The sequence below is a fragment of the Scyliorhinus torazame genome, unplaced genomic scaffold (genome assembly GCF_047496885.1).
Source record: "Scyliorhinus torazame isolate Kashiwa2021f unplaced genomic scaffold, sScyTor2.1 scaffold_1750, whole genome shotgun sequence".
NCBI classification, from domain to species: domain Eukaryota; kingdom Metazoa; phylum Chordata; class Chondrichthyes; order Carcharhiniformes; family Scyliorhinidae; genus Scyliorhinus; species Scyliorhinus torazame.
This window is the reverse complement of record NW_027309477.1, coordinates 10,001-32,139: the sequence shown is the minus strand read 5'-3', so window position 1 is coordinate 32,139 and position 22,139 is coordinate 10,001. Positions and strand designations below refer to the sequence as shown.

Sequence of the window (22,139 nt, the reverse complement as noted above, 5' to 3'; positions counted from 1 at the left end):
GGGTGAGGAGCTGAAGCCTGGGGAGACCGAGGGTGAGGAGCCGATGCCTGGGGAGGCCCAGGGTGAGGAGCTGGGGCCTGGGGAGGCCCCGGGTGAGGTGCTGGAGCCTGGGGAGGCCCAGGGTTAGGGGCAGGAGCCTGGGGAGACCCAGGGTGAATGGCTGGGGCTTGGGGAGAACCAGGGTGAGGAGCTGGGGCCTGGGGAGGCCCTGGGTGAGCAGCTGGAGCCTGGGGAGGCCCAGGGTGAGGGGGTGGAGCCTGGAGAGGCCCGGGGTGAGGAGCTGGAGGCTGGGGATGTCCAGGGTGAGGGGTAGCTCCTGGGGAGGCCCAGGTTGAGGTGAGCTCCTGGGGAGACCCAGGGTAAGGAGCTGGAGCCGGTGGAGGCCCAGGGTGAGGGGCAGCTCCTGGGAGGCCCAGGGTGAGGTGAGCTCCTGGGGAATCCCAGGGTGAGGAGCTGGGGCCTGGGAGGCCCAGGATGAGGAGCTGGGGCCTGGGGGAACCAGGGTGAGGAGATGGAGGCGGGGGAGGCCCAGGTTAAGGGACAGGAGCCTGGGTAGGCCCATGTGAGGTCTGGATAGGCCCAGGGTGGGGAGCTGGGGCCTGGGGAGGCCCAGGGTGAGGGCTGGGGCCTGGGGAGGCCAAGGGTGAGGAGCTGGAGCCTGGGTAGGTGCAGGATGAAGAGCTGGCGCCTGGGGAGGCCAAGAGTGAGGAGCTGGAGCATGGGTAGGCCCAGGGTGAGGAGCTGAAGCCTGGCTAGGCCCAGGATGAGGAGCTGGGGCCTGGGGAGGCCCAGGGTGAAGACTGGAGCCTGGGTAGGCCCAGGGAGAGGAGCTGGAGCCTGGGGAGGCCCAGGGTAAGGGGCGGAGCCTGGGGGGAACCAGGGTGAGGAGATGGAGGCGGGGGAGGCCCAGGTTAAGGGACAGGAGCCTGGGTAGGCCCATGTGAGGTCTGGATAGGCCCAGGGTGGGGAGCTGGGCCTGGGAGGCCCAGGGTGAGGAGCTGGGGCCTGGGGAGGCCCAGGGTGAGGAGCTGGAGCCTGGGTAGGTGCAGGATGAAGAGCTGGCGCCTGGGGAGGCCAAGGGTGAGGAGCTGGAGCATGGGTAGGCCCAGGGTGAGGAGCTGAAGCCTGGCTAGGCCCAGGATGAGGAGCTGGGGCCTGGAGAGGCGCAGGGTGAAGACTGGAGCCTGGGTAGGCCCAGGGAGAGGAGGTGGAGCCTGGGGAGGCCCAGGGTGAGGAGCTGGGGCCTGGGCAGTCCCAGGGTGAGGAGCTAGAGCCTGGGCAGGCCCAGGGTGAGGAGCTGGGGCCCGGGGAGGCCCAGGGTGAGGCACTGGGGCCTGGGGAGGCCCAGGGTGAGGAGCTGGGGTCTGGGGAGGTCCAGGGTGAGGCACCGTGGCCTGGGCAGTCCCAGGGTGAGGAGCTAGAGCATAGGCAGGCCCAAGGTGAGGAGCTGGGGCCTGGGGAGGCCCAGGATGAGGTGCTGGGGCCTGAGGAGGCCCAGGTTGAGGACTGGAGCCTGGGGTAGGCCCAGGGAGAGGAGGTGGAGCCTGGGGAGGACCAGGGTGAGGAGCTGGGGCCTGGGCAGTCCCAGGGTGAGGAGCTAGAGCCTGGGCAGGCCCAGGGTGAGGAGCTGGGGCCTGGGGAGGCCCAGGATGAGGAGCTAGGGCCTGGGGAGGCCAGGGTGAGGAGCTGGGGTCTGGGGAGGCCCAGGGTGAGGAGCTGGGGTCTGGGGAGGCCCAGGGTGAGGCACCGGGGCCTGGGGAGGCCCAGGGTGAGGAGCTGGGGTCTGGGGACGCCCAGGGTGAGGCACCAGGGCCTGGGCAGTCCCAGGGTGAGGAGCTAGAGCATAGGCAGGCCCAAGGTGAGGAGCTGGGGCCTGGGCAGGCCCAGGATGAGGAGCTCGGGCCTGGGGAGGCCCAGGGTGAGGAGCTGGGGTCTGGGGAGGCTCAGGGTGAGGCACTGAGGCCTGGGGAGGCCCAGGGTGAGGAGCTGGGGTCTGGGGACGCCCAGGATGAGGCACCGGGGCCTGGGGAGGAGCTGGGGCTTGGGGAGACCCAGGGTGAGGAGCTGGATCCTGGGTAGGCCCAGAGTGAGGATCTGGAGCCAGTGGAGGCCCAGGGTGAGGAGCTGGGGCCTGGGGAGGCCCAGGGTGAGGAGCTGGAGCCTGGGGAGTCCTAGGGTGAGGTGCTGGAGCCTGGGGAGGCCCAGGGTGAGGACTGGAGCCTGGGTAGGCCCAGGGAGAGGAGGTGGAGCATGGGAGGCCCAGGGTGAGGAGCTGGCGCCTGGCAGTCCCAAGGTGAAGAGCTGGGGTCTGGTAGGCCCAGGTTGAGGGACAGGAGCCTGGGCAGGCCCAGGGTGAGGATCTGGAGCCAGTGGAGGCCCAGGATGAGGAGCAGGAGCCTGGGGAGGCCCAGGGTGAGGAGCTGGGGCCTGGGGAGGCCCAGGGTGAGGAGCTGGGGTCTGGAGAGGCCCAGGGTGAGGAGCTGGAGCCTGGGAGACCTAGGGTGAGGAGCTGATGCCTGGGAGGCCCAGGGTGAGGAGCTGGGGCCTGGGGAGGCCCCGGGTGAGGTGCTGGAGCCTGGGGAGGCCCAGGGTTAGGGGCAGGAGCCTGGGGAGACCCAGGGTGAATGGCTGGGGCCTGCGGAGGCCCAGGGTAAGGAGCTGGGGTCTGGGGAGGCCCAGGATGAGTCACTGGGGCCAGGGGAGGCCCAGGGTGAGGAGCTGAGGTCTGGGACGCCCAGCGTGAGGCACCGGGGCCTGGGGAGGCCCAGGGAGAGGAGCTGGGGTCTGGGGACGCCCAGGGTGAGGCACCGGGGCCTGGGGAGGCCCAGGGTGAGGGTCTGGGGCCTGGGGAGTTGAGGCACAGCCCCCCTCGAGGTGCCGCGGGGCAGGTTGTTTCATTCGTCGGTGGCTCTGAGGGGGACGGGCGAGTCTCACCCCTCCCCGCCCCCCCCCCCCCCCCCCCCCCCCCCCCCACCACCACACCCCACCGACCCATCTCCCTCCCACCTCTCTTTCCCCAGGGCCGGTGTGTGCCGGAGTGGTTGGCCTGAAGATGCCCCGTTACTGCCTGTTTGGAGACACAGTGAACACGGCCTCGCGGATGGAGTCTAACGGTGAAGGTACGCCCCTCGCTCCATCGGTACGCCCCTCGCTCCATCGGTACGCCCCTCGCTCCATCGGTACGCCCCTCGCTCCATCGGTACGCCCCTCGCTCCCTCGGTACGCCCCTCGCTCCCTCGGTACGCCCCTCGCTCCCTCGGTACGCCCCTCGCTCCCTCGGTACGCCCCTCGCTCCATCGGTACGCCCCTCGCCTCCATCGGGACGCCCCTCGCTCCATCGGTACGCCCCTCGCTCCATCGGTACGCCCCTCGCTCCATCGGTACGCCCCTCGCTCCATCGGTACGCCCCTCGCTCCATCGTACGCCCCTCGCTCCCTCGGTACGCCCCTCGCTCCCTCGGTACGCCCCTCGCTCCATCGGTACGCCCCTCGCTCCATCGGGACGCCCCTCGCTCCATCGGTACGCCCCTCGCTCCATCGGTACGCCCCTCGCTCCCTCGGTACGCCCCCTCGCTCCCTCGGTACGCCCCTCGCTCCATCGGTACGCCCCTCGCTCCATCGGTACGCCCCTCGCTCCATCGGGACGCCCCTCGCTCCATCGGTACGCCCCTCGCTCCATCGGTACGCCCTCGCTCCATCGGTACGCCCCTCGCTCCCTCGGTACGCCCCTCGCTCCCTCGGTACGCCCCTCGCTCCATCGGTACGCCCCTCGCTCCATCGGGACGCCCCTCGCTCCATCGGTACGCCCCTCGCTCCATCGGTACGCCCCTCGCTCCATCGGTACGCCCCTCGCTCCATCGGTACGCCCCTCGCTCCCTCGGTACGCCCCTCGCTCCCTCGGTACGCCCCTCGCTCCATCGGTACGCCCCTCGCTCCATCGGTACGCCCCTCGCTCCATCGGTACGCCCCTCGCTCCATCGGTACGCCCCTCGCTCCATCGGTACGCCCCTCGCTCCATCGGTACGCCGCGCCCCCACTCGCCCCGAGGTCACCTGTTGGAAGGCAGGGGCTGCGGCAGCCAATTTGGGCAGAGCAAGATTCCATAATCAGCGACAATGACAGACCAGCTGCTTCCGTGACGACGGTCCGCGGATAAATATTGGGTCCGGGATGAGGGGAAGTTGTCCTGTCTGCTCTTCAACAAGGTGGCTGACCAATGCCTAATGTCCACCGCAACGGTCAGCGGGGTCTCGGATTGAGTTATTATCAAACAGCACCTCCCACAGTGCGACACTCCCTCAGTACTGACCCTCTGACAGTGCGGCGCTCCCTCAGTACTGACCCTCTGACAGTGCGGCGCTCCCTCAGTACTGACCCTCCCACAGTGCGGCGCTCCCTCAGTACTGACCCTCTGACAGTGCGGCGCTCCCTCAGTACTGACCCTCCCACAGTGCGGCGCTCCCTCAGTACTGACCCTCCCACAGTGCGGCACTCCCTCAGTACTGACCCTCCCACAGTGCGGCACTCCCTCAGTACTGACCCTCCCACAGTGCGGCGCTCCCTCAGTACTGACCCTCCCACAGTGCGGCACTCCCTCAGTACTGACCCTCTGACAGTGCGGCGCTCCCTCAGTACTGACCCTCCCACAGTGCGGCACTCCCTCAGTACTGACCCTCCCACAGTGCGGCACTCCCTCAGTACTGACCCTCTGACAGTGCGGCGCTCCCTCAGTACTGACCCTCCCACAGTGCGGCGCTCCCTCAGTACTGACCCTCCCACAGTGCGGCACTCCCTCAGTACTGACCCTCCCACAGTGCGGCACTCCCTCAGTACTGACCCTCCCACAGTGCGGCGCTCCCTCAGTACTGACCCTCCCACAGTGCGGCACTCCCTCAGTACTGACCCTCCGACAGTGCGGCACTCCCTCAGTACTGACCCTCCAAACAGTGCGGCGCTCCCTCAGTACTGACCCTCCCACAGTGCGGGCACTCCCTCAGTACTGACCCTCCCACAGTGCGGCACTCCCTCAGTACTGACCCTCTGACAGTGCGGCACTCCCTCAGTACTGACCCTCCCACAGTGCGGCGCTCCCTCAGTACTGACCCTCCGACAGTGCGGCGCTCCCTCAGTACTGACCCTCTGACAGTGCGGCACTCCCTCAGTACTGACTCTCCCACAGTGCGGCGCTCCCTCAGTACTGACCCTCCCACAGTGCGGCACTCCCTCAGTACTGACCCTCTGACAGTGCCACACTCCCTCAGTACTGACCCTCTGACAGTGCAGCACTCCCTCAGTACTGACCCTCTGACAGTGCGGCACTCCCTCAGTACTGACCCTCCCACAGTGCGGCACTCCCTCAGTACTGACCCTCTGACAGTGCGGCGCTCCCTCAGTACTGACCCTCCCACAGTGCGGCACTCCCTCAGTACTGACCCTCTGACAGTGCAGCACTCCCTCAGTACTGACCCTCTGACAGTGCGGCGCTCCCTCAGTACTGACCCTCCCACAGTGCGGCACTCACTCAGTACTGACCCTCTGACAGTGCGGCACTCACTCAGTACTGACCCTCTGACAGTGCGGCACTCCCTCAGTACTGACCCTCCCACAGTGCAGCACTCACTCAGTACTGACCCTCTGACAGTGCGGCACTCCCTCAGTACTGACCCTCTGACAGTGCGGCACTCCCTCAGTACTGACCCTCTGACAGTGCGGCACTCCCTCAGTACTGACCCTCCCACAGTGCGGCGCTCCCTCAGTACTGACCCTCCCACAGTGCGGCACTCCCTCAGTACTGACCCTCCCACAGTGCGGCACTCCCTCAGTACTGACCCTCTGACAGTGCGGCGCTCCCTCAGTACTGACCCTCCCACAGTGCGGCACTCCCTCAGTACTGACCCTCCCACAGTGCGGCGCTCCCTCAGTACTGACCCTCCCACAGTGCGGCGCTCCCTCAGTACTGACCCTCTGACAGTGCGGCACTCCCTCAGTACTGACCCTCCCACAGTGCGGCGCTCCCTCAGTACTGACCCTCCCACAGTGCGGCGCTCCCTCAGTGCTGACCCTCCCACAGTGCGGCACTCCCTCAGTACTGACCCTCCCACAGTGCGGCGCTCCCCTCAGTACTGACCCTCCCACAGTGCGGCGCTCCCTCAGTACTGACCCTCCCACAGTGCGGCGCTCCCTCAGTACTGACCCTCTGACAGTGCGGCACACCCTCAGTACTGACCCTCCCACAGTACGGCGCTCCCTCAGTACTGACCCTCACACAGTGCGGCGCTCCCTCAGTACTGACCCTCCCACAGTGCGGCGCTCCCTCAGTACTGACCCTCTGACAGTGCGGCACTCCCTCAGAACTGACCCTCCCACAGTGCGGCACTCCCTCAGTACTGACCCTCTGACAGTGCGGCCCTCCCTCAGTACTGACCCTCCCACAGTGCGGCACTCCCTCAGTACTGACCCTCTGACAGTGCGGCACTCCCTCAGTACTGACCCACCCATAGTGCGGCGCTCCCTCAGTACTGACCCTCTGACAGTGCGGCACTCCCTCAGTACTGACCCTCCCACAGTGCGGCGCTCCCTCAGTACTGACCCTCCCACAGTGCGGCGCTCCCTCAGTACAGACCCTCTGGCAGTGCGGCACTCCATCAGTACTGACCCTCCGACAGAGCGGCGCTCCCTCAGTACTGACCCTCCCACAGTGCGGCGCTCCCTCAGTACTGACCCTCTGACAGTGCGGCACTCCCTCAGTACTGACCCTCTGACAGTGCGGCACTCCCTCAGTACTGACCATCCCACTGTGCGGCACTCCCTCAGTACTGACCCTCCGACAGTGCGGCACTCCCTCAGTACTGACCCTCTGACAGTGCGGCACTCCCTCAGTACTGACCCTCTGACAGTGCGGCACTCCCTCAGTACTGACCCTCTGACAGTGCGGCGCTCCCTCAGTACTGACCCACCCACAGTGCGGCGCTCCCTCAGTACAGACCCTCTGACAGTGCGGCACTCCCTCAGTACTGACCCTCTGACAGTGCGGCACTCCCTCAGTACTGACCCTCTGACAGTGCGGCACTCCCTCAGTACTGACCCTCTGACAGTGCGGCACTCCCTCAGTACTGACCATCCCACTGTGCGGCGCTCCCTCAGTACTGACCCTCTGACAGTGCGGCACTCCCTCAGTACTGACCCTCCGACAGTGCGGCGCACCCTCAGTAATGACCCTCCCACAGTGCGGCACTCCCCTCAGTAATGACCCTCCCACAGTGCGGCACTCCCTCAGTACTGACCCTCCCACAGTGCGGCTCTCCCTCAGTACTGACCCTCCCACAGTGCGGCACTCCCTCAGTACTGACCCTCTGATAGTGCGGCACTCCCTCAGTACTGACCCTCCGACAGTGCGACACTACCTCAGTACTGACCCACTGACTGTGCAGCACTCCCACAGTACTGACCCTCCCACAGTGCGGCACTCCCTCAGTACTGACCCTCCCACAGTGCGGCACTCCCTCAGTACTGACCCTCCCACAGTGCGGCGCTCCCTCAGTACTGACCCTCCCACAGTGCGGCGCTCCCTCAGTACTGACCCTCCCACAGTGCGGCGCTCCCTCAGTACTGACCCTCTGACAGTGCGGCACTCCCTCAGTACTGACCCTCCCACAGTGCGGCGCTCCCTCAGTACTGACCCTCCCACAGTGCGGCACTCCCTCAGTACTGACCCTCCCACAGTGCGGCGCTCCCTCAGTACTGACCCTCCCACAGTGCGGCGCTCCCTCAGTACTGACCCTCCCACAGTGCGGCACTCCCTCAGTACTGACCCTCCCACAGTGCGGCGCTCCCCTCAGTACTGACCCTCCCACAGTGCGGCACTCCCTCAGTACTGACCTTCCCACAGTGCGGCGCTCCCTCAGTACTGACCCTCCCACAGTGCGGCGCTCCCTCAGTACTGACCCTCCAACAGTGCGGCACTCCCTCAGTACTGACCCTCACACAGTGCGGCGCTCCCTCAGTACTGACCCTCCGACAGTGCGGCACTCCCTCAGTACTGACCCTCTAACAGTGCGGCACTCCCTCAGTACTGACCCTCACACAGTGCGGCACTCCCTCAGTACTGACCCTCTGACAGTGTGGCACTCCCCTCAGTACTGACACTCCCACAGAGCGGCACTCCCTCAGTACTGACCCTCTGACAGTGCGGCACTCCCTCAGTACTGACCCTCTGACAGTGCGGCCCTCCTTCAGTACTGACACTCCCACAGAGCGGCACTCCCTCAGTACTGACCCTCCCACAGTGCGGCACTCCCTCAGTACTGACCCTCCCACAGTGCGGCGCTCCCTCAGTTCTGACCCTCCCACAGTGCGGCGCTCCCTCAGTACTGACCCTCCCACAGTGCGGCGCTCCCTCAGGACTGACCCTCTGACAGTGCGGCACTCCCTCGGTACTGACCCCTCCCACAGTGCGGCGCTCCCTCAGTACTGACCCTCCCACAGTGCGGCACTCCCTCAGTACTGACCCTCCCACAGTGAGGCGCTCCCTCAGTACTGACCCTCCCACAGTGCGGCACTCCCTCAGTACTGACCCTCCGACAGTGCGGTGCTCCCTCAGTACTGACCCTCTGACATTGCGGCGCTCCCTCAGTACTGACCCTCCCACAGTGCGGCACTCCCTCAGTACTGACCCTCTGACAGTGCGGCGCTCCCTCAGTACTGACCCTCCCACAGTGCGGCACTCCCTCAGTACTGACCCTCTGACAGTGCAGCACTCCCTCAGTACTGACCCTCTGACAGTGCGGCGCTCCCTCAGTACTGACCCTCCCACAGTGCGGCACTCACTCAGTACTGACCCTCTGACAGTGCGGCACTCACTCAGTACTGACCCTCTGACAGTGCGGCACTCCCTCAGTACTGACCCTCCCACAGTGCAGCACTCACTCAGTACTGACCCTCTGACAGTGCGGCACTCCCTCAGTACTGACCCTCTGACAGTGCGGCACTCCCTCAGTATACTGACCCTCTGACAGTGCGGCACTCCCTCAGTACTGACCCTCCCACAGTGCGGCGCTCCCTCAGTACTGACCCTCCCACAGTGCGGCACTCCCTCAGTACTGACCCTCCCACAGTGCGGCACTCCCTCAGTACTGACCCTCTGACAGTGCGGCGCTCCCTCAGTACTGACCCTCCCACAGTGCGGCACTCCCTCAGTACTGACCCTCCCACAGTGCGCCCACAGTGCGGCGCTCCCTCAGTACTGACCCTCTGACAGTGCGGCACTCCCTCAGTACTGACCCTCCCACAGTGCGGCGCTCCCTCAGTACTGACCCTCCCACAGTGCGGCGCTCCCTCAGTGCTGACCCCTCCCACAGTGCGGCACTCCCTCAGTACTGACCCTCCCACAGTGCGGCGCTCCCTCAGTACTGACCCTCCCACAGTGCGGCGCTCCCTCAGTACTGACCCTCCCACAGTGCGGCGCTCCCCTCAGTACTGACCCTCTGACAGTGCGGCACACCCTCAGTACTGACCCTCCCACAGTACGGCGCTCCCTCAGTACTGACCCTCACACAGTGCGGCGCTCCCTCAGTACTGACCCTCCCCACAGTGCGGCGCTCCCTCAGTACTGACCCTCTGACAGTGCGGCACTCCCTCAGAACTGACCCTCCCACAGTGCGGCACTCCCTCAGTACTGACCCTCTGACAGTGCGGCCCTCCCTCAGTACTGACCCTCCCACAGTGCGGCACTCCCTCAGTACTGACCCTCTGACAGTGCGGCACTCCCTCAGTACTGACCCACCCATAGTGCGGCGCTCCCTCAGTACTGACTCCTCTGACAGTGCGGCACTCCCTCAGTACTGACCCTCCCACAGTGCGGCGCTCCCTCAGTACTGACCCTCCCACAGTGCGGCGCTCCCTCAGTACAGACCCTCTGGCAGTGCGGCACTCCATCAGTACTGACCCTCCGACAGAGCGGCGCTCCCTCAGTACTGACCCTCCCACAGTGCGGCGCTCCCTCAGTACTGACCCTCTGACAGTGCGGCACTCCCTCAGTACTGACCCTCTGACAGTGCGGCACTCCCCTCAGTACTGACCATCCCACTGTGCGGCACTCCCTCAGTACTGACCCTCCGACAGTGCGGCACTCCCTCAGTACTGACCCTCTGACAGTGCGGCACTCCCTCAGTACTGACCCTCTGACAGTGCGGCACTCCCTCAGTACTGACCCTCTGACAGTGCGGCGCTCCCTCAGTACTGACCCACCCACAGTGCGGCGCTCCCTCAGTACAGACCCTCTGACAGTGCGGCACTCCCTCAGTACTGACCCTCTGACAGTGCGGCACTCCCTCAGTACTGACCCCTCTGACAGTGCGGCACTCCCTCAGTACTGACCCTCTGACAGTGCGGCACTCCCTCAGTACTGACCATCCCACTGTGCGGCGCTCCCTCAGTACTGACCCTCTGACAGTGCGGCACTCCCTCAGTACTGACCCTCCGACAGTGCGGCGCACCCTCAGTAATGACCCTCCCACAGTGCGGCACTCCCTCAGTAATGACCCTCCCACAGTGCGGCACTCCCTCAGTACTGACCCTCCCACAGTGCGGCTCTCCCTCAGTACTGACCCTCCCACAGTGCGGCACTCCCTCAGTACTGACCCTCTGATAGTGCGGCACTCCCCTCAGTACTGACCCTCCGACAGTGCGACACTACCTCAGTACTGACCCACTGACTGTGCAGCACTCCCACAGTACTGACCCTCCCACAGTGCGGCACTTCCCTCAGTACTGACCCTCCCACAGTGCGGCACTCCTCAGTACTGACCCTCCCACAGTGCGGCGCTCCCTCAGTAACTGACCCTCCCACAGTGCCGGCGCTCCCTCAGTACTGACCCTCCCACAGTGCGGCGCTCCCTCAGTACTGACCCTCTGACAGTGCGGCACTCCCTCAGTACTGACCCTCCCACAGTGCGGCGCTCCCCTCAGTACTGACCACTCCCCACAGTGCCGGCACTCCCTCAGTACTGACCCTCCCACAGTGCGCGCGCTCCCCTCAGTACTGACCCTCCCACAGTGCGGCGCTCCCCTCAGTACTGACCCTCCCACAGTGCGGCACTCCCTCAGTACTGACCCTCCCCACAGTGCGGCGCTCCCTCAGTACTGACCCTCCCACAGTGCGGCACTCCCTCAGTACTGACCTTCCCACAGTGCGGCGCTCCCTCAGTACTGACCCTCCCACAGTGCGGCGCTCCCTCAGTACTGACCCCTCCAACAGTCGCGGCACTCCCTCAGTACTGACCCTCACACAGTGCGGCGCTCCCTCAAGTACTGACCTCTCCGACAGTGCGGCACTCCCTCAGTACTGACCCTCTAACAGTGCGGCACTCCCTCAGTACTGACCCTCACACAGTGCGGCACTCCCTCAGTACTGACCCTCTGACAGTGTGGCACTCCCTCAGTACTGACACTCCCACAGAGCGGCACTCTCCCTCAGTACTGACCCTCTGACAGTGCGGCACTCCCTCAGTACTGACCCTCTGACAGTGCGGCCCTCCTTCAGTACTGACACTCCCACAGAGCGGCACTCCCTCAGTACTGACCCTCCCACAGTGCGGCACTCCCTCAGTACTGGACCCTCCCACAGTGCGGCGCTCCCTCAGTTCTGACCCTCCACAGTGCGGCGCTCCCTCAGTACTGGACCCTCCCACAGTGCGGCGCTCCCTCAGGACTGACCCTCTGACAGTGCGGCACTCCCTCGGTACTGACCCTCCCACAGTGCGGCGCTCCCTCAGTACTGACCCTCCCACAGTGCGGCACTCCCTCAGTACTGACCCTCCCACAGTGAGGCGCTCCCTCAGTACTGACCCTCCCACAGTGCGGCACTCCCTCAGTACTGACCCTCCGACAGTGCGGTGCTCCCTCAGTACTGACCCTCTGACATTGCGGCGCTCCCTCAGTACTGACCTTCTGACAGTGGAGCACTCCCTCAGTACTGACCCTCTGACAGTGCGGCACTCCCTCAGTACTGACCCTCCCACAGTGCGGCACTCCCTCAGCACTGACCCTCCCACAGTGCGGCACTCCCTCAGTACTGACCTTCTGACAGTGCTGCGCTCCCTCAGTACTGACCCTCTGACAGTGCGGCACTCCCTCAGTACTGACCCTCTGACAGTGCGGCGCTCCCTCAGTACTGACCCTCTGACACTGCGGCACTCCCTCAGTACTGACCATCCCACAGTGCGGCGCTCCCTCAGTCCTGACCCTCCCACAGTGCGGCACTCCCTGATTACTGACCCTCCGACAGCGCGGCACTCCCTCAGTACTGACCCTCCCACAGTGCGGCACTCCCTCAGTACTGACCCTCTGACAGTGCGGTACTCCCTCAGTACTGACCCTCCCACAGTGCGGCGCTCCCACAGTACAGACCCTCTGGCAGTGCGGCACTCCCTCAGTACTGACCCTCCGACAGAGCGGCGTCCCTCAGTACTGACCCTCTGACAGTGCGGCACTCCCTCAGTACTGACCCTCTGACAGTGCGGCACTCCCTCAGTACTGACCCTCTGACAGTGCGGCACGCCCTCAGTACTGACCATCCCACTGTGCGGCGCTCCCTCAGTACTGACCCTCTGAGAGTGCGGCACTCCCTCAGTACTGACCCTCCGACAGTGCGGCGCACACCTCAGTACTGACCCTCCCACAGTGCGGCACTCCCTCAGTACTGACCCTCCCACAGTGCGGCACACCCTCAGTACGGACCCTCTGACAGTGCGGCACTCCCTCAGTACTGACCCTCCCACAGTGCGGCTCTCCCTCAGTACTGACCCTCCCACAGTGCGGCACTCCCTCAGTACTGACCCTCCGACAGTGCGACGCTCCCTCAGTACTGACCCACTGACTGTGCAGCACTCCCACAGTACTGACACTCCCACAGAGTGGCACTCCCTCAGTACTGACCCTCCCACAGTGCGGCACTCCCTCAGTACTGAACCTCCCACAGTGCGGCACTCCCTCAGCACTGACCTTCCCACAGTGCGGCGCTCCCTCAGTACTGACCCTCCCACAGTGCGGCGCTCCCTCAGTACTGACCCTCCCACAGTGCGGCGCTCCCTCAGTACTGACCCTCTGACAGTGCGGCACTCCCTCAGTACTGACCCTCCCACAGTGCGGCGCTCCCTCAGTATTGACCCTCCCACAGTGCGGCACTCCCTCAGTACTGACCCTCCCACAGTGCGGCGCTCCCTCAGTACTGACCCTCCCACAGTGCGGCGCTCCCTCAGTACTGACCCTCCAACAGTGCGGCACTCCCTCAGTACTGACCCTCCCACAGTGCGGCGCTCCCTCAGTACTGACCCTCCCACAGAGCGGCACTCCCTCAGTACTGACCCTCTGACAGTGCGGCACTCCCTCAGTACTGACCCTCCGACAGTGCGGTGCTCCCTCAGTACTGACCCTCTGACAGTGCGGCGCTCCCTCAGTACTGACCCTCTGACAGTGCGGCACTCCCTCAGTACTGACCCTCCCACAGTGCGGCACTCCCTCAGCACTGACCCTCCCACAGTGCGGCACTCCCTCAGTACTGACCTTCTGACAGTGCGGCGCTCCCTCAGTACTGACCCTCTGACAGTGCGGCACTCCCTCAGTACTGACCCTCTGACAGTGCGGCGCTCCCTCAGTACTGACCCTCTGACACTGCGGCGCTCCCTCAGTACTGACCATCCCACAGTGCGGCGCTCCCTCAGTACTGACCCTCCCACAGTGCGGCACTCTCTCAGTACTGACCCTCTGACAGTGCGGCACTCCCTCAGTACTGACCCTCTGACAGTGCGGAGCTCCCTCAGTACTGACCCTCCCACAGTGCGGCACTCCCTCAGTACTGACCCTCCCACAGTGTGGCGCTCCCACATGTACAGACCCTCTGACAGTGCGGCACTCCCTCAGTACTGACCCTCTGACAGTGCGGCGCTCCCTCAGTACTGACCCTCTGACAGCGCGGCACTCCCTCAGTACTGACCCTCTGACAGTGCGGCGCTCCCTCAGTACTGACCATCCCACAGTGCGGCGCTCCCTCAGTACTGACCCTCTGACAGTGCGGCACTCCCTCAGTACTGACCCTCCGACAGTGCGGCGCACCCTCAGTCCTGACCCTCCCACAGTGCGGCACTCCCTCAGTACTGACCCTCCTACAGTGCGGCACTCCCTCAGTACTGACCCTCTGACAGTGCGGCTCTCCCTCAGTACTGACCCTCCCACAGTGCGGCTCTCCCTCAGTACTGACCCTCCCACAGTGCGGCACTCCCTCAGTACTGACCCTCTGATAGTGCGGCACTCCCCCCAGTACTGACCCTCCTGCAGTGCGGCGCTCCCTCAGTACTGACCCTCCAACAGTGCGGCACTCCCTCAGTACTGACCCTCTGATAGTGCAGCACTCCCTCAGTACTGACCCACTGACAGTGCAGCACTCCCACAATACTGACCCTCCCACAGTGCGGCGCTCCCTCAGTACTGACCCTCTGACAGTGGAGCACTCCCTCAGTACTGACCCTCTGACAGTGCGGCACTCCCTCAGTACTGACCCTCTGACAGTGCAGCATTCCCACAGTGCTGACCCTCCCGCAGTGCGGCGCTCCCTCAGTTCTGACCCTCGGACAGTGCAGCACTCCCTCAGTATTGACCCTTGACAGTGCGATACTCCCTCAGTACTGACCCTCCCACTGTGCGGCACTCCCTCAGTACTGACCCTCTGACAGTGCGGCACTCCCTCAGTACTGACCCTCCCACAGTGCGGCTCTCCCTCAGTACTGACCCTCTGACAGTGCAGCACTCCCTCAATACTGACCCTCCGACAGTGCGGTGCTCCCTCAGTACTGACCCTTTGACAGTGCAGCGCTCCCTCAGTACTGACCCTCGGACAGTGCAGCACTCCTTCAGTATTGACCCTCCCACAGTGCGGCGCTCCCTCAGTACTGACCCTCCCACAGTGCGGCGCACCCTCAGTAATGACCCTCTGACAGTGTGGCACTCCGTCAGTACTGACCCTCCCGCTGTGCGGCGCTCCTTCAGTACTGACCCTCTGACAGTGCAGCACTCCCTCAGTACTGACCCTCCCACAGTGCAGCACTCCCTCAGTACTAACCCTCTGACAGTGCTGCGCTCCCTCAGTACTGACCCTCGGACAGTGCTGCGCTCCCCCAGTAGTGACCCTCCGACAGCGCGGCGCTCCCTCAGTACTGACCCTCCGACAGTGCGGAGCTCCCTCAGTACTGACCCTCCCACAGTACGGCGCTCCCTCAGTACTGACCCTCCCACAGTGCGGCGCTCCCTCAGTACTGACCCTCTGACAGTGCGGCACTCCGTCAGTACTGACCCTCCCGCTGTGCGGCGCTCCTTGTACTGACCCTCTGACAGTCCAGCACTACCTCAGTACTGACCCTCCCACAGTGCAGCACTCCCTCAGTACTGACCCTCTGACAGTGCGGTACTCCCTCAGTACTGACCCTCGGACAGTGCTGCGCTTCCTCAGTACTGACCCTCGGACAGTGCTGCGCTCCCCCAGTAGTGACCCTCCGACAGTGCGGCGCTCCCTCAGTACTGACCCTCTGACAGTGCGGAGCTCCCTCAGTACTGACCCTCCCACAGTACGGCGCTCCCTCAGTACTGACCCTACGACAGTGCAGCACTCCCTCAGTACTGACCCTCCCACAGTACGGTGCTTACTCAGTACTGACCCTCGGACAGTGCAGCACTCCTTCAGTATTGACCCTCCCACAGTGCGGCGCTCCCTCAGTACTGACCCTCTGACAGTGTGGCACTCCGTCAGTACTGACCCTCCCGCTGTGCGGCACTCCCTCAGTACTGACCCTCTGACAGTGCAGCACTCCCTCAGTACTGACCCTCCCACAGTGCAGCACTCCCTCAGTACTGACCCTCTGACAGTGCGGCACTCCCTCAGTACTGACCCTCGGACAGTGCTGCGCTCCCTCAGTACTGACCCTCGGACAGTGCTGCGCTCCTCCAGTAGTGACCCTCCGACAGTGCGGCGCTCCCTCAGTACTGACCCTCCGACAGTGCTGAGCTCCCTCAGTACTGACCCTCCCACAGTACGGCGCTCCCTCAGTACTGACCCTCCCACAGTGCGGCGCTCCCTCAGTACTGACCCTCTGACAGTGCGGCACTCCGTCAGTACTGACCCTCCCGCTGTGCGGCGCTCCTTCAGTACTGACCCTCTGACAGTGCAGCACTCCCTCAGTACTGACCCTCCCACAGTGCAGCACTCCCTCAGTACTGACCCTCCCACAGTGCGGCGCTCCCTCAGTACTGACCCTCCCACAGTGCGGCACTCCCTCAGTACTGACCCTCTGACAGTGCGGCTCTCCCTCAGTACTGACCCTCTGACAGTGCAGCACTCCCTCAGTACTGACCCTCCGACAGTGCGGCGCTACCTCAGTACTGACCCTCTGACAGTGCGGCACTCCCTCAGTACTGACCCTCGGACAGTGCTGCGCTCCCCCAGTAGTGACCCTCCGACAGTGCGGCGCTCCCTCAGTACTGACCCTCCGACAGTGCGGCGCTCCCTCAATACTGACCCTGTGACAGTGCGGCGCTCCCTCAGTACTGACCCTCCCACAGTACAGTGCTCACTCAGTACTGACCCTGTGACAGTGCGGCGCTCCCTCAGTACTGACCCTCCCACAGTACGGTGCTTACTCAGTACTGACCCTACGACAGTGCAGCACTCTCTCAGCACTGACCCTTGTGATGTCTGCAATAATTTCAGATGTATTGTATGATAATGTACTCAGTACAGTCAGGGTTAAAAGCCTGGATTAGTGTGTTTGAGTGCTGCGGTAGTTTTTTTTAAACAGTCCTGTTTTGCCAGACAGCCTGGCTTTTTGGCAGCCAGAGGTGCAGTTAAAGCAACGTGAAAGTTTGGGCTAATGGAACTTTATTTAAACCAACAGGGCCCCCTGCGGAGTCGGTAATTAGAGACACTGTGTTCAGCCGAGTGAGATGATATAGGTAAAAGTGAATGGAATGGCAGTGTACGGGTAGTGGCCCAGTGCCCAGAATGGTGAATGCCAGAAGGCGGCATCTCCTTTAACCTTGTCCTGTTTCACCCCTCCACAGCCCAGAAGATTCACTTGTCTTCAGCCACGAAGACTGTGCTGGAGGAGTTCAGATGCTTTGAGATTGATTTGCGAGGTGATATAGAAATGAAGGTAAACCATTTGGGGAATTCTTCTGGGTAAGGAACACATCTGAGGCTAGCATTCCAATCGAGCAGGAATACCCGGATACCCTCGCCACCCCCACCCCGTTACACACTCACCCCGTTACACACTCACCCCGTTACACACTCACCACGTTCCACACTCGCCCCGTTACACCCCCACCCCGTTACACCCCCACCCCGTTACACCCCCACCCCGTTACACACTCACCCCGTTACACCCCCACCCCGTTACACCCCCACCCCAGAACACCCCCACCCCGTTACACCCCCACCCCGTTACACCCCCACCCCGTTACACCCCCACCCCGTTACACCCCCACACTGTTACACACTCACCCCGTTACACCCCCACCCCGTTACACCCCCACCCCGTTACATCCCCAGCCCGTTACACACTCACCCTGTTAGACCCACACCCCGTTACACACTCGCCACAATACACACTCTCCCCGTTACACACTCCCCCCGTTATACACTCACCCCGTTACACACTCACCCCATTACACACTCACCCCATTACACCCCCACCCCAGAACACCCCCACCCCGTTACACCCCCACCCCGTTCCACCCCCACCCCGTTACACCCCCACCCTGTTACACACTCACCCCGTTACACACTCACCCCGTTACACCCCCACCCTGTTACACACTCACCCCATTACACACTCACCCCGTTACACCCCCACCCCGTTACATCCCCAGCCCATTACACACTCACCACAATACACACTCTCCTCATTACACACTCACCCCATTATACACTCACCCCGTTACACACTCACCACGTTACACACTCGCCCCGTTACACACTCGCCCCAGAACACCCCCACCCCATAACACCCCCGCCCCGTTACACACTCACCCCGTTACACCCCCACCCCGTTACACCCCCACCCCGTTACACACTCACCCCGTTACACCCCCACCCCGTTACACCCCCACCCCGTTACATCCCCAGCCCGTTACACACTCACCACAATACACACTCGCCCCAGAACACCCCCACCCCATAACACCCCCACCCCATAACACCCCCACCCCGTTACACACTCACCCCGTTACACACTCGCCCCGTTACACACTCGCCCCGTTACACCCCCACCCCGTTACACCCCCACCCCGTTACACCCCCACCCCATAACACCCCACCCTGTTACACCCCCACCCCATTACACACTCACCCTGTTACACCCCCACCCCGTTACACCCCCACCCCGTTACACACTCACCACATTACACACTCTCCCCGTTACACACTCACCACGTTACACTGTCTCCTTTATTACACACTCTTCCCCATTACACACGCATCACGTTACACTCTCTCCCCGTTACACACTCACCCCGTTGTACACTCACCCCGATACACTCCCACCCCGTTACACCCCCACCCCATTACACACTCACCACATTACACAGTCTCCCCGTTACACACTCACCACGTTACACTCTCTCCCCATTACACACTCATCACGTTACACTCTCTCCCCGTTACACACTCACCACGTTACACTCTCTCCCCTATTACACTCTCTCCCCATTACACACGCATCACGTTACACTCTCTCCCCGTTACACACTCCCCGTTACACTCTCTCCCTGTTACACACTCCACGTTACACACTCTTCCCCGTTACACACGCATCACATTACACTATCTCCCCATTACACACTCCCCGTTACACTCTCTCCCTGTTACACACTCACCACGTTACGCTCTCTCCCCGTTACACACTCTTCCCCGTTACACGCTCACCACGTGACACTCTCTCCCCTATTACACTCTCTCCCCATTACACACGCATCACGTTACACTCTCTCCCCGTTACACACTCCCCGTTACACTCTCTCCCCGTTACACACTCACCACGTTACACTCTCTCCCCGTTACACACTCCCCTTAAAACTCTCTCCCCGTTACACACTCACCACGTTACACTCTCTCCCCGTTACACACTCCCCGTTACACTCTCTCCCCGTTACACACGCACCACATTACACTCTCTCCCCGTTACACACTCACCGTGTTACACTGTCTCCCCTATTACACACTCTCCCCGTTACACACTCACCACGTTACACTCTCTCCCCTATTACACACTCTCCCAGTGACACACTCACCACATTACACTATCTCCCCATTACACACTCCCCGTTACACTCTCCCCCCGTTACACACTCACCACGTTACACTCTCTCCCCTATTATACACTCTCCCTGTTACACACTCACCACATTACACACTCTCCCCATTACACACGCACCACGTTACACTCTCTCCCCTATTACACACTCTCCCCGTTACACACTCACCACGTTACACTCTCTCCCCTATTACACACTCTCCCTGTTACACACTCACCACATTACACACTCTCCCCATTACACACGCACCACGTTACACTCTCTCCCCTATTACACACTCTCCCCGTTACACACTCACCACGTTACACTCTCTCCCCTATTACACACTCTCCCTGTTACACACTCACCACATTACACACTCTCCCCATTACACACGCACCACGTTACACTGTCTCCCTGTTACACACTCCACGTTACACACTCTTCCCCGTTACACACTCACCGTGTTCCACTCCCCTATTACACACTCTCCCACTTATACACGCATCACGTTACACACTCTCCCCATTACACACTCTCCCCGTTACACTCTCTCCCTGTTACACACTCCACGTTACACACTCTTCCCCGTTACACACTCACCGTGTTACACTCTCTCCCCGTTACACACTCACCACGTTACACTCTCTCCCCGTTACACAATCCCCGTTACACTCTCTCCCCGTTATACACGCATCACGTTACACTCTCTCCCCGTTACACACTCCCCGTTACACTCTCTCCCCGTAGCACACTCCACGTTACACACTCTCTCCCGGTGACACACTCACCACATTACACTCTCCCCCGTTACACACTCCCCGTTACACTCTCTCCCCTTACACACTCGCCCTGTTACACTCTCCCCGCTACACTCTCTCCCCGTTACACACTCACCACATTACACTATCTCCCCATTACACACTCTCCCCGTTACACTCTCCCCATTACACTCTCTCCCCATTACACTCTCCCCATTACAATCACTCCCAGGACAGGTATAGCAGATACAGAGTAAAGCTCCCTCTACACTGTCCCCATCAAACACTCCCAGGACAGGTACAGCACGGGGTTAGATACAGAGTAAAGCTCCCTCTACACTGTCCCCATCAAACACTCCCAGGACAGGTACAGCACGGGGTTAGATACAGAGTAAAGCTCCCTCTACACTGTCCCCATCAAACACTCCCAGGACAGGTACAGCAGGGGGTTAGATAGACAGTAAAGCTCCCTCTACACTGTCCCCATCAAACACTCCCAGGAAAGATACAGCACGGGGTTAGATACAGAGTAAAGCTCCCTCTACACTGTCCCCATCAAACACTCCCAGGACAGGTACAGCACGGGGTTAGATACAGAGTAAAGCTCCCTCTACACTGTCCCCATCAAACACGCCCAGGACAGGTACAGCACGGGGTTAGATACAGAGTAAAGCTCCCTCCACACTGTCCCCATCAAACACTCCCAGGACAGGTACAGCACGGGGTTAGATACAGAGTAAAGCTCCCTCTCCACTGTCCTCATCAAACACTCCCAGGACAGGTACAGCACGGGGGTAGATACAGAGTAAAGCTCCCTCTACACTGTCCCCATCAAACACGCCCAGGACAGGTACAGCACGGGGGTAGATACAGAGTAAAGCTCCCTCTACACTGTCCCCATCAAACACTCCCAGGACAGGTACAGCATGGGGTTAGATACAGAGTAAAGCTCCCTCTACACTGTCCCCATCAAACACTCCCAGGACAGGTACAACACAGGGTTAGATACAGAGTAAAGCTCCCTCTACACTGTTCCCATCAAACACTCCCAGGACAGGTACAGCACGGGGTTAGGTACAGAGTAAAGCTCCCTCTACACTGTCCCCATCAAACACTCGCAGGACAGGTACAGCACAGGGTTAGATACAGAGTAAAGCTCCCTCTACACTGTCCCCATCAAACACTCGCAGGACAGGTCCAGCACGGGGTTAGATACAGAGTAAAGCTCCCTCTACACTGTCCCCATCAAACACTCCCAGTACATGTACAGCACGGGGTTAGATACAGAGTAAAGCTCCCTCTACGCTGTCCCCATCAAACACTCCCAGGACAGGTACAGCACGGGGTTAGATACAGAGTAAAGCTCCCTCTACACTGTCCCCATCAAACACTCCCAGGACAGGTACAGCACGGGGTTAGATACAGAGTAAAGCTCCCTCTACACTGTCCCCATCAAACACTCCCAGGACAGGTACAGCAGGGGGTTAGATAGACAGTAAAGCTCCCTCTACACTGTCCCCATCAAACACTCCCAGGAAAGATACAGCACGGGGTTAGATACAGAGTAAAGCTCCCTCTACACTGTCCCCATCAAACACTCCCAGGACAGGTACAGCACGGGGTTAGATACAGAGTAAAGCTCCCTCTACACTGTCCCCATCAAACACGCCCAGGACAGGTACAGCACGGGGTTAGATACAGAGTAAAGCTCCCTCCACACTGTCCCCATCAAACACTCCCAGGACAGGTACAGCACGGGGTTAGATACAGAGTAAAGCTCCCTCTCCACTGTCCTCATCAAACACTCCCAGGACAGGTACAGCACGGGGGTAGATACAGAGTAAAGCTCCCTCTACACTGTCCCCATCAAACACTCCCAGGACAGGTACAGCACGGGGTTAGATACAGAGTAAAGCTCCCTCTACACTGTCCCCATCAAACACTCCCAGGACAGGTACAACACAGGGTTAGATACAGAGTAAAGCTCCCTCTACACTGTCCCCATCAAACACTCGCAGGACAGGTACAGCACGGGGTTAGATAC

The 22,139-nt window shown here is 61.9% G+C and overlaps 1 long non-coding RNA gene across 1 annotated transcript in view; it reads left to right on the top strand.

Annotated features, from left to right (window-relative positions):
- The first annotated feature begins 2,985 nt into the window (after positions 1–2,985).
- LOC140407654 (uncharacterized) overlaps positions 2,986–22,139 on the top strand; it is a 22,174-nt gene continuing 3,020 nt past the window's right edge. Inside the window, exons 1-2 of the long non-coding RNA XR_011939740.1 lie at positions 2,986–3,119; positions 17,103–17,194. This is a non-coding gene — a long non-coding RNA (uncharacterized lncRNA). The remainder of the gene's footprint in view (positions 3,120–17,102; positions 17,195–22,139) is intronic.